Source organism: Ptychodera flava, unplaced genomic scaffold (assembly GCF_041260155.1).
Source record: "Ptychodera flava strain L36383 unplaced genomic scaffold, AS_Pfla_20210202 Scaffold_34__1_contigs__length_2629520_pilon, whole genome shotgun sequence".
NCBI lineage: Eukaryota > Metazoa > Hemichordata > Enteropneusta > Ptychoderidae > Ptychodera > Ptychodera flava.
Window position 1 is genome coordinate 1,024,031 of NW_027248356.1, and position 13,096 is coordinate 1,037,126.

At 34.9% G+C, this 13,096-nt stretch overlaps 1 long non-coding RNA gene across 1 annotated transcript in view; it reads left to right on the top strand.

Annotated features, from left to right (window-relative positions):
• LOC139127632 (uncharacterized) overlaps positions 1–13,096 on the top strand; it is a 237,155-nt gene that overhangs the window by 221,671 nt on the left and 2,388 nt on the right. Inside the window, exon 5 of the long non-coding RNA XR_011551068.1 lies at positions 8,070–8,117. This is a non-coding gene — a long non-coding RNA (uncharacterized lncRNA). The remainder of the gene's footprint in view (positions 1–8,069; positions 8,118–13,096) is intronic.

The following is a 13,096-nucleotide window of genomic DNA, read 5'->3' on the forward strand; positions in this document are numbered from 1 at the left end:
CTTAGGTGAAACACTTGATTCAGTCAACCAAGCGTACCATGAACCATAGCAACAATAGAAATTACAGCGACGAGTAAGTGTAGGTACAGCGACACTAGAGGTTAGTATAAAGTCATCAGTCCAAAGCACGCGTGCTGGGAATCACCCCCGAAAAACATAAGTGTTTTATAAGCATCTCTGTGTCTTTGAAAAATTTGCATGTTTCCAAAAATTCAATAGGGGGGCGGGGCAGCTGTCCCCCGTCGTCCAAGCCCCTTGCAGGCTACGGCCATGTAGTTTTGTTTGGTAACCTCTCTGCTGCTACAGGAGAAAGATAATTCACACTTTGGTATTGATAATATCTCCGAAAATAAAACTAAGTAAAATAATCGCAATCATACCAATCCATAATCCAATGACATTAGGTCAGAATTCGTAAGACAATAGTTGTAAACATAGACATAAAACAGCACAGAAAAGACAGTAAATAGACAGTACACCAACAAAGTCATATTCATGAAAGAAAGATATATGGACCTCTGGCCAGAAGACAATGAAGTGATGTCAAGTGTTTCGAAAGACTTATATGGAAAGAGCCTAGATTCATCTTTGTAAAGAAACTGACCATGTCATAAAGTATCGGAGATCAAAACCTCATTCAGGAGTTTCAGCTTGCAACTGGACTGAGAAATAAGGTCAAATATTCAGCTTTCTGACAACATTGTGTGTTCGTATAATGGGGAGTCGTGTTCCGGCAAATTTCAATATAGCGTAATACAGGTTTAACTATGCCATGTAAAGAGTGCTGCTCCACCTGTGGAAAGTTACTAAATATCAATTTCTGCAGTTTAAATTGCACTTTGACTTTGAAAAATTACAGCGCTGTATTGCCCAAGCATTGCATAGATGGCCTAATTTTGTAGATACTTAGATTGTGTTTTGGGCTTTTTTTTCCAAAGGTATATTATATAAGCCATATAGCCTTTCCTCCTTTTCCCTAAGAAAGTTTTTTTCGACAGAGCACTGCCTTGGCAACGACCCTAAGTAGGAATGACCATGACCTTCAATGACCTATATTTCGATAGCGATTAACTTTCCAGCTTCAAATACCAACAAATACATATACCTTTAGTGTCATGGCGTTTTCGGAACTGTCAGATTTTCGCTATTGCAGTCTCATGGCAACAGGACCAACACTCATTCCCATCGCCAGATTAATGACAAACAAGCACATTATGATAACCGAATACCCTAGCTAACTGGAAAACATAGTGACGGGAAGTGCCTAGGGGACGATGGTATTTTGGAGATGATAGACTGTGATGGCCAATTGACTATATTGGTTATACCAATAGGTGATCCCACACCATGCTTGGTTTGACAACATTTCTGCGAAGCTTTTAGTCAATGCTGCCGAACATATTGCAGCTTCACTTTGTCATTTTTTCAATCTTTCTTTTGCAAAATGTAAATTTTCAGATGCTCTTAAAGTTGCTAGAGTAGTACCCATCTTTAGAAAGGTCCAAAAGAGATTCCTACAAATTATTGCACTATTTCAGCGTTACCTGTTATTAGCAAAATTCTGGACAAGACTGTCAATAATCGGCTATTAAATTATTTTAACAATCATGACTTTTTTCCTATAGCACGTATTAAAAAGGCTATTTCATTGATTTTAAGTGAAAAGTATATTTATTTGGCATGGGTACACAATTTAGATGTTCTACACAGGCACTTACTTAATTTGCATAAATCCAATATGGCGACCAACATTTATACAAAGTTGTGAAAAATAGACTCTCTTCTTCGGTTTCATTTGCTTCTTTTCGTTCCACTTGCCTTCTTGCTTAATGCGATATTCCTCGATGATATGTTCTATATTCTGTTATTCGGTTTTGTCCGTCTTTAACTACAGTATGTCACTTTCTGTGAAAAGTCATTTTTGTTTTTGCATGTTCTAATGTAAATGTTTCACTATTAATGAATCCCTTCAAAGTTGCCGTAGCGGGACATGGTTTTCTGTGTTTTTACTGGATTGTGTCAATTCCTTTTGTGTATTCCGCTGCCGAGAATTTTCTTTTTTGTGGTGTGACCTTCATAATAGACAATTTGGCCCGAATATGTTATTTCTTGATAAGAGTTTCAACCGAAAATTTAACAGATGTTGTATTTTGTTGAAGATGTTCGATTTAAATTCAATGAACATGTGTTGCATTCGATGAAAAGTTCCATCTCAGAATGTCAGCCAAAATAAAGTTTTTACCCTCGTTGCAGTATTATTCTTATTCCTGTATCGTGAAATGCAATATCAGCTATGTCCAGTGAAGCTTGAGATCCCATACAGCATCGTCCCAAATATTTTTTTTCAGAATTCAATGTTAAATTCTAATCAGTGTTTCTATAATTTATTTCTAGCATGGCTGGCATATAGCTTTTGTGGTTTCCGATCATGCAATCGTTTCGTAACGTTTCCAGATTTAATTCCCTATTGACTGAGTAAAATGCTTCATTTTGTGATGTACTAGTACTTCCATTTACTCTTTGTCTAATGTTACTAAAGTCCCGTTGCTTAGAACTTTGATTTTCTCAATTTTCTATATAATATGTTTGTGAATGTTATGTATTTTTATTAATTTCCATGTTTGTTTCGAAATGTGAAACGTTAAGACTTTAGAGTACACTTATCGAGCGTTGTATGAACTTTACGCTTCGTGATAGAGTTTTTGCGTATTTTTTGCAGGAGGTCTGAAAGTGATGTCTGTATTTACTGTTTACTATATTAAGATATTTATGTGACAATCAATGTGTTTTCATTGTACCTTTTGTCAATTGTTAGATTGTTTTTTTTTTGTTTTTCGTTTTGTGCCTTCTGTTGTTAACTTTGTGTAGTATCACTGCTCTCTCATTTGTTGCTAATATTTCCTTATGTTATCATCAGCATCTAAAGCTGCTGTTTATCAAATCTTTAATTACTATCCTCTTATTCCTAGATATAACTTTTAATGCCATGCATTCTGTAAGCATCATGTGATCCTTGGTTTTAAAGGGGATTTTCACAAGTGCAAGGAACTTAGCTTTCAAGGAGTCTTCTAAACTTTATGTTTTTTGTTGTCCTGTGGTCAATTTTGATTTCAATATGAATGGGAATTTCATGATTTGTTTAAGTCTCATAATATACTTAAGTGTCATTTTTCCGGATTAACATGTTTGCATCGCATGACAGTTGGATTCTGTTGGGCTGATAAGGTGTTTGAATGAATTTTAAGCCTTTGCTTAGCATGCAGTTTTCATTTTTATAAGTTTGACAGTAACATTTTAATGAATCGACATTGTTTGCAACAACGCTAAGTTTAATTTGTGTGTATTGTGGCCTTTGTTATTTTTGATCAAATTATTTTTGTATATGCATTTTTATCAGTGCTTTTTTTATTATTGTAGTTTAGCTATTATATGTGATTACTCCTTGCCTATCATCTAGGGGGTCTTCTAAAGATGCACTCGTCTATAAGAAGGGAGTTCAGTATAAAAAAAACTAAAGATTTTGCAAACGTCTTTGTAAATAAAAATCCATAAAAACATTATATACAGATTACATATTTTGACAAAGTACAATGTTAAGCATTAATACAAATTACAAATAATGCCGTACACAGATGAATTCAATGTTACTTTCAGTAAGAGAATATATTCGGACGGCTAACAACCATTGACTGTTTCGATATATAGAAAAAACATTATTAAAATCGCATTACTTTCTTACGTCTCAATAGTAAAAGCGCATCAGCATATATGTAAATCGATTTTAAGTCGTAAGAGTAAGTCTGTCAATTCAGTTTCACATTGTTTTTTCTCAAAATACATTATATTTATGGAGTATTTCAACACATTTAGGTACCACAAAACACCTATTTAAATAAACGTTAATTCTGAAATTGATAGTTATTATAACTTTATTTATAGCATATTTTTCACATTTCGTAAATAAGAATGTCAGATGATTTAACACTTTCTTCTGATAGATTCGCTGTGCTACAAATTATACCAGAACCTTAATTATATTAAAACCTATTAAACAGTAAGACATTAATTTGGCAGCCATATTTAATTTATACAAATTATCAATGAGCCTTTTTATAACACTGAACCACCACAAGTGTTCCTTCATGAGCAAGAAATATATTTAAACTTTAAAATCACTGCACTAGCTTATTGTACACATAGCGTATGACCTCAAACATACTTTGTAGGTAGGTTGGCCGCCATATTGGATTAATGCAAATTAACAAAGTGCCTACTCAAACATTATATCTCCAAAACTGTTTGTCCGTACTAAAGAAATATACTTTAAATCTAAAAATCACTGATATAGCTTGATATAGCTTGTTTAATACGTACTGTAGGACCAAATCTGTATTTTTAGGAATGTTAGCCGCCATATCGAACCAGATGTACGTAACTGTGGTACAGTCCCCCAAAATGGGAAAGTCCAAACACGCTTGCAAAGGACATGCACCACTTCATATATCATCCCTGGCAATACAAGCCCGGTTGTGTATGGTACCATTTTGAGGCGCGACGTCCTGTATGTAAATCCAGTTGCGACTATAAGTGCGTTTAGAAAGTGACTGATCTTGTTTCGAAATCGAGGATAAATAATGCAAATTAACGAAGTACCTATACACAACATCATATCTCCAAAATGATCCTCGTGCCAAAAAAAGTAGTGTCAGACTTGAAATCACTTAAATAGCTTGTTTAACATGAGATATTTGACCAATTATGTGATTTTGTAGGACGGCTGGCAGCCATGATTTATGCACATTAGACATTTTTATCCAGGGTAGATTCAAGTAAACGTTTGATATGTTGTTTCGGGTACCTCTCAAAACTGCATTCTGAAGAAAACAATTCTGTTGCAATTTGTGGTGGGTTGGGTGCAAAAATCTCGCAGATTGACTGGACTAATAGGTATGTCGCTGAGGCAGTAGTGTCATATGCCACTTTCTTTTGTGTGTTTACAAAACACAAAATGGGAAAAGTCCAAACACGCTTGCAAAGGACATGCACTACTTCATATATTATCCCTGGCAAATATAAGCCCGGTTGTGTATGTGCACCATTTTGAGCGCAACATTCTGTATGGAAATCCAGTTGCGACCAGTTACATTTAGAAAGTGACCATCTTGATTCGAAATCAAGGATATATAATACACAATTTTTACAGTCCATGTATCCTTGTCGAGGCTGAATGTATAATTTTCGAAGTCGAATCTATTTGTAAAACTTACCTGCTGTCACCAGGATGAGTCTGACAATGTAAAATTTTGAAGCTGTATGAAATCGAGGCTGATGGAAACTTTTACAGCTGTATTAATCGAAGCTGAATGTAAACTTTTGCAGCTGTATGAAATCGAAGCAGAATGTAAACTTATGCAGCTTTATGAAATCCATGCCAAATGTAAACTTTTGAAGCTGTTTGAAATCGAGGTTATAGGCCCTATATAAATTTATTTACAGCTGTGTGAAATATGTTGTTTGAAAACGTTTGCAGCAGTTTGAAATCGACGCTGTGTATAATTTTTTGCAGCTGTATGAACTCGTATGTATGTATGTATGTATGTATGTATGTATGTATGTATGTATGTATGTATGTATGTATGTATGTATGTATGTATGTATGTATGTATGTATGTATGTATGTATGTATGTATGTATGTATGTATGTATGTATGTATGTATGTATGTAAATATGTATGTATGTAATATGTATGTATGTATGTATGTATGTATGTATGTATGTATGTATGTATGTATGTATGTATGTATGTATGTATGTATGTATGTATGTATGCATGCATGCATGCATGCATGCATGCATGTATGCAGTATGCATGTATGTATGTATGTATGTATGTATGTATGTATGTATGTATGTATGTATGTATGTATGTATGTATGTATGTATGTATGTATGTATGTATGTATGTATGTATGTATGTATGTATGTATGTATGTATGTATGTATATATGTATGTATGTATGTATGTATGTATGTATGTATGTATCTGCGTACGTGGGTACATATGATGTGTTTACGTATGTATTTTATATGTATGAAATAATACACTATGTCCGTTTGTGAAGTTTATGGGTATGTATCCGTATGCCGAAATATGTGTGGCCAACGTATGTGTATATATCTTTGCATTTGCGCCCCGTAGAGCTCCACTGTACCCCATCTAATGCTAACTTATGCTTGTTCTTTACTATTTTCATGATCATGGTTCATGATGGATGCTTTTCTAAACGACTAGTCATAGCCATCCTTCCCGCCATTACCAGTCTTCGCAAAATGCGCGCATTCTTTGATATATATGGAGTCAATGTGACCGGTTCAGGCTTTGGTCAGCTTTTTGATGTGGAGAGGACAAATCAAGTTATATCATCGCTGACAAATTCTGCTTCTCTGCTTCATCAACGAGCCTTTTGGAGGTAACAAATCGGGAATGAGGAGTTGTTTTTGCCTCTGCCAACCTTTTATGCCTTTAGCGCTGTCTGGTTTCACCCTGTGCTGCGTGGTTTCAGTGCCTGCATCTGAGAGGATACTTTTCCCAGTGCTTCCGATAGAGGGTTGAGCTCAGAGCAGTTGGCCGTGCTTTAAGCCATATATATCGGAGGCTTCCTTTGCTTTATTGAATAACTTCGATTGAGGTGAACTGCTCGTACAGCAGTCCCTAGTTAGTATCATTCACTAAGCCGTGTTCTTTGCACAAGCGAAGGGAGTCTTATGATGGTTCCATTTAGAGGAAAGGTTGCTGAGGATATAAACTGTCTGCTCTAGCACGTATAGCAAGTGATGATGAGGACCACGAGGTAGCCTAGTCCAAGGGTAACAGTAGAGGCATAACTTTTCCCCCGGCTACTCAAATGATAATAAAAACAGGTTGTTACTGTGCACAAAAGGAATTCAATGAATGATTTGTTGACACATACATGAGGGAATACTCATAGTATTCATTGCAAATGTTGTCTTTTATAAAAGTCTCACAATTCGTCCATACTGAATTCAAAGAATAGGCTTTGAGGGATTGCGTTCGTCATGTTCACGGGCAAATGAACTATAGAACATGCTTGCTTTTGTCTTTCCCACTAATAATTTGCAAATCAAATACCCTTTAACACTTGGCAAAATGCTTGATATACAACAATACATACACATATACTGATTCTGCACATTTGTCAAATATGTTAAGTATACGCTTACGTTTATTAATATAATGCATACGTACAGTGTACACAAATTTTGCAAAGATCTGCATTATGTATACTCTTGATCTACATAGATATATGCTATGTATATCAGCGTATTGAATCATTCCATTCACAAAAAATATACGTTACGTATGGAATGAATATTTTGTTCCATATAGTCAATATACGTTAATATACTGAATATATATCAAGCATTTTGTCCGGTGTAAGTGACGTATAGTATTATTTGACCAAAAATTAACTGAAATTATCATCAACTCTTTGTGCACATAAATGTGTACTGCTCATATATACAGGCTTTCCTTTCGAGACTGCTAAATCAATATGTCATTCCGGAGGGATTGATAATACAGTTTAAGTAAATGATTTGTGACTAACCAGTTGCTGTCACTTTATTATCACTACATCGTAACATTAAAGGACTTGTTCTCAGTTGATGATCTCTCGATAAAAATACGTTCAAATTTTGCGAGACACTTTATGCAACAATATCACACGTTGAGTCGTATAGTATTATCAAAACGGAAAGAGAAGGGTGGTTTGGACAAACCAGTTTACTTTGGCTTGTTCATGTAAGGTGATGAATAGGAGCGGCTAAGTGTCGCAACCGTTGCCTTTCCCTACAGTTATTGTTATGTTTTTCATAATAGTCTTTGGCATTTTCGTTATTGGAAAAACTTAGTAAAACGTGTTTATGTTCACAATCCATATTATTGAGAATCGGGGGGAAACAGTTTTTTTCAAATGTGGTTGTGCAATGTACAAAAACCTATATCAACATTTTGAATTTGTTTCTTTGTTTGTTGTTTTCCATTTAGGGCATCAACCACTTCAAGCTCAAAGACCTAAGCAATTCTGTATGCCAGGTAAGCTACTCTTGTATGCAATGATGATATAAATCCGTTTTCTGTGATCCTGTTTCGTCTTTAGGCTGTGCTTACAAAGACTTGGTAAGGAGTTAACGGGAATATTAGACCACATTACGAACGTAAAAAAATAGAGAATGGTAATGGCCCAATGTTAACTTTAAAAATGTTCATAGCTTTGTACATACTTGACATTTTATTTCAAATACGGCAAAAACTAGTTTTCAATCGGGTTTGAACTCACAGCATTTGGCATCCAGTCGCCTATCGAAGAGGCAACAGTGAGAATTGTTCGGCCAAATTACCACTCTCAAGAAGTGGTTAAATAACCGGGCTAACTTAAGTTGTTACATAAAAATACACAAAAATACAGACAAACACAAATTTGATGCAAAGAACAATAACAAAGAACATACAAATCATGAATAAAAATAATTCTTCACACGTGTTTTAAAAAGAGTAAATCTGTTAAAAATGTCAATACTAGAGCGCAATTTTGCAATATCGTTATAAGTGCTTAAAGCACGTGGCAAAAAGGAGTGTTTACGAACAATTATTCTGGAAAAGGGTATCCGAAATGGAAGGTTTACCCGTAGACTACGTTGAATGTTCAGTGGAATTTAAATTAACAAGAACAATTTACCACAGAATGCACACATTTGTTTAGAAGCTTATATCAGAAACCTTCCTACGACGGAATAAAGGAGGCAATATCAAAACTTTACATAATTCTCTGTATCCTGAAGAACAGTAACGCATATTCAGTTTTAAACACAAGTACTTAATAGATTTCTTTTGGACACCTTCAACCTTATCAACAAGATTCTGCTGCCATGGATTCAAATAACAGAACAGTATCGAGGCAGCTGCGTACCAGGGCGATATACAGAGTCTTTAAAGTTTTACATCACAGAAAGCTTTAAAGTAACGCTTTAAAAAGCCAAGGTTACGCATTGTTTTCTTAACTGCATTATTGATATGCTCAGAGAAGTCCATGGGGCTACTACGGATAATGCCCAAGTCCTTTACAGATGTACATCGTGCAATAGGTACTGTATCAATAGAATAATTAAAAGAAAACGTCTTACTTTTATTCGAAAATGTAATGCAACAACATTTCTCAACATTTAGTTTCAGCTTCCATGTTGAGCACCAACAAGTAACCCCTGTCCAAATATCATCCTGCAACAGTGCGCAGTCGGAAATTGACTTGATTGTTTTATAGAGCTTTGAATTATCAGCATATAAAATTACATTCGAAGACTGAGCACATAGTGACAAATGATTAATGTACAAGATAAATAACAGGGGGCCAATTATGGACCCCTCACAAGCGTTTCGTACGTACTGAATGAGATAACTTAGTTGGAGAAACAACATATGAACAATCGAACGCGAACATCTCGCGAGAGAGCCCTGGTTATGCGAGTAAGAACGAGACAGCTTTTGTCAGTCTTCAGAAGCGTGGCGAAGGTCGTGGAAGTTGGAGTGAACAGCACAAAATTCCAAAGTCCCTGATAAGTATCACTGAAATCGCTTGATTTCACATATTTTGAAATGCCTTGTTTTACAATGGATTAGCATTTGATCGTTAGAAAGTCAAAAAATTTGATCGGAATGCATGGGTGTGCATCACGTATGGCGCCATCATTCAATTATTGTTGTCAAGGGCCACGGGTGTATGACGTGAAATTTGCAGCTAAATTTACCATAGTAGATCAATTTTTATCGTACTCAAACCAATTTTCTTACGTTCCTTATTATCGGAAGAGCATTTTTAGTGTAGTCTCAATGTAGGGGTGATTTTTTTGTGCTTTGGGCTTTTTTTTTCTCGATCGTGCTTTACGTGTAAACCTATGGAGAGCCGTATGTTGCACGGCAATAGTGCTGTGAACGCGTCGAACGCGACGGTCGAACATGACGTATGCGCCGTACATACGTTACTACAACGTTGTTCACTTCAAAATTTCTGTCAAATTTACGCTAAAAATCAAAAAATCGAATTGAAATCATAATTTCTCAGGTTTTTGTCGATTTTTTATTGTGTTGAGTGTGGTCGAATTGATCGGAATTTCTTACATTGCTTCAGTCGTATGACGCCTCCCCGTGCAGTCCCGGCCGATCATGAAAACTGGGTCAGATCACAACTGCTATTCAACGTTGTTCAAAAATAACGTGTATCCACTTATAATATATGACCAAGGTGACTGATGTGACAGTGGTACGATGTACAATTGTTTACAATAGCTGTCCGAGTCAGAATCAGGTTGTGGAGTGACCGTGGTTGAATGGACAGCCACAAGTCTAAGACATCGCGGCCGCGAATATAATTTACATGTCTGCCTAAAAATCAGTGGCAATCAGTGGCATGTTTATTCAAGCAAAACAAAGGTCAATTGGTAGGTAACTATGGTAGATCATTCCTTACTTGCCCAATGAGTTGAAGAAAGTGACAGAGTTGAAACACGGTCAATGTGAACAAAAAATTTAAATTTGACCTTTCATATTTTGGTGACTGGCTATGCCCTTTCAAGGTCATTGTGATAATATAGCCTTGCTGTTTCAGTAGTTAACCGAACAGAGGGATGGGAAGTTATGTCACTATATATATTCAAGCTAACGTTTTATTTCATAAGAATATTTTTTGTATTTGTGTCACAGCTGGTACTCTAAAATAATAAACCTAATAATTGGCAGCTGACTATTCGTCCAGTTGTTTGAACTTTTGACCAACATGTAATTTTTTTTTTCAGAATTGTTATAAATTCTTAGAAATTATTCCCTGTTTCACACTGCACAGAGGGGGTTATTTCCAAATTTACTTTGCAATGAATTCAAAAATATTTTGGAGAATGATGGGAATGTGTCCATGCCAACATGTACAGTGTTTTGAGCATGTGATTTTATTTTTTGACAACACAGAGGCTTATATATACTTAGTAAAGGATTTCTTAGACTCACACAATCACATTGTTGGATAAATAACATTTTTGGATAAACACAAATAATAACACGCCATACTGTTGTAATAAACACTTAGTGGGTAGCCAACTGAATGTTCTACAACAGGGCAAACTGATTACTGTATAATTTCACTTTTATTAAAGTGTCGCATCAGGGTTATAATTTTAACACGGTGTAGCCACTGTCTGTTCTTTTATGTTTACTTTTCTGATGGCTACCATGATGTGATGCATATAATTAAGAGACATGTTTATGACATGACACAAACCACGATTACATTAATCCCATACCATTTCAGTTTTTTCAAGTGATATTTCAGAGTTTCATTCCAGAAATGCAAAATTAATACCTAATACTGCAGACACAACAAAGATGTGGTATTAAAAAAAACACTTCAAACATAAGATATCATATCAGTTTATTTCTCAAATGCAAAATATTTTTCCCATAGGTGGGCAATGATACTGTATCATACACACCTAGTTTTTCATAATGATATATCCAACATTCCTCAAAGGTGTTGGTTAATGTTTTTTCTCTTTTGAGGAAATTTCTTTATAATGCAGACACAACACAAATATGCAGTATTTATCCTTGCTGTGATGAATGTCATTTAACTATTTCATTATGGGGTGAAGAATGATATAATATAATATAAATGTATTTTATGAGGAAAATAGTGTGTATAGACATAATGGCTAATATTTACCTCCACGCAAAAAAATCCTAACTGCACATTCCATTTCTTTGCATGTGAAATGCAAAAAACCAGCAATTTAATATTTTAGTTATGTTCACATCTTAGCTGAAGACTGAAATTAAGAATTATTTGAAAAAAGAACTTTTCAAAAAATGGTGTCAAAATGCCAGATTTCACAACAACAGAACAAAACCTCAAAACTATTCCATCATCTTTCAACAGCATTGGAAAATGCTGATTCAGCAGTTTTCCTTTTTTGATAAACATATCATTATGTACCTTCTATGTTTGATATTTAGAATACACTTTTTCCAAACAAACAATAAGTCATTTTTGAAACAATATTTCAGAACCTAACACTGGTGGAAGGAAATGGCAATGCTTCAGTCTCAATTGATATCCAACGTTTCAGGAACCAAATATATCATAACGCAGGTTGAGTACCTATTTTAGTAAAAGACAGTGTATTCTATGCAATTCAATTCAGAAAGTGACAGAGGAACAGTGTTTCTCCTCATCTGATTTCTTGTCTTACTAACTTCTACAAAGTATGCATTTATACAAAATGGAAATATTTGCTCTGAATTTGCACTCAATGCCACTACTTAAAGATTGCTAAAAATACTGTTTAACAGATTCTTTTCAAATTTCTCTTGTGATATATATCATAAATTGCATTGCAATTATAATTTCAACTTTTATTTTAATCATAAGATATATTGTGAATTTATTTAGGGCAATTCTTTTAACAAGTACCATAAAACAATAACTACTGTAACCTCCAGGGCTCTTCTATCTGTTATATGTTACGTTGACCGCTAAGGGCGCTTTTCGACAGAGCGAAATTTTAATTGTTTGGTATTCTTTCCTCCAATTAAGTTACTACAGTTCAAACTCCTGTACTTTGAGCTACATCGGATAAAACGTCCTTCAACAACAGTTTTCTGAGAGCGATCAGACAAATATGACTCAAGCAACTGAATGAAATGTCCGGTGAATCCGAAAAAAGGGGGGTTTATGAATTAGTAATTTATGTGATATTGAATCACAAGCTTTGCTGAAGTCAATTTAAATTGAATGAGATTGTAATTCGTTGTTGAATACAGTTGAAATAAAATCTGTATAAGTGACAAGATTAGTCTCAACACTCCTCCCCAAAACAAAACCATGTTGATCATCTGAAATTGCATTTACGACGTGACTATACAAGCTTTTAAAAACTATCTTCTGAAAAACCTTATTGAATAAAGGTAACAGTAAAAGAGGCCTGTAATTTTATTATCCTGCTTGTTTCCCTTTTTAAAAATTGGTACTA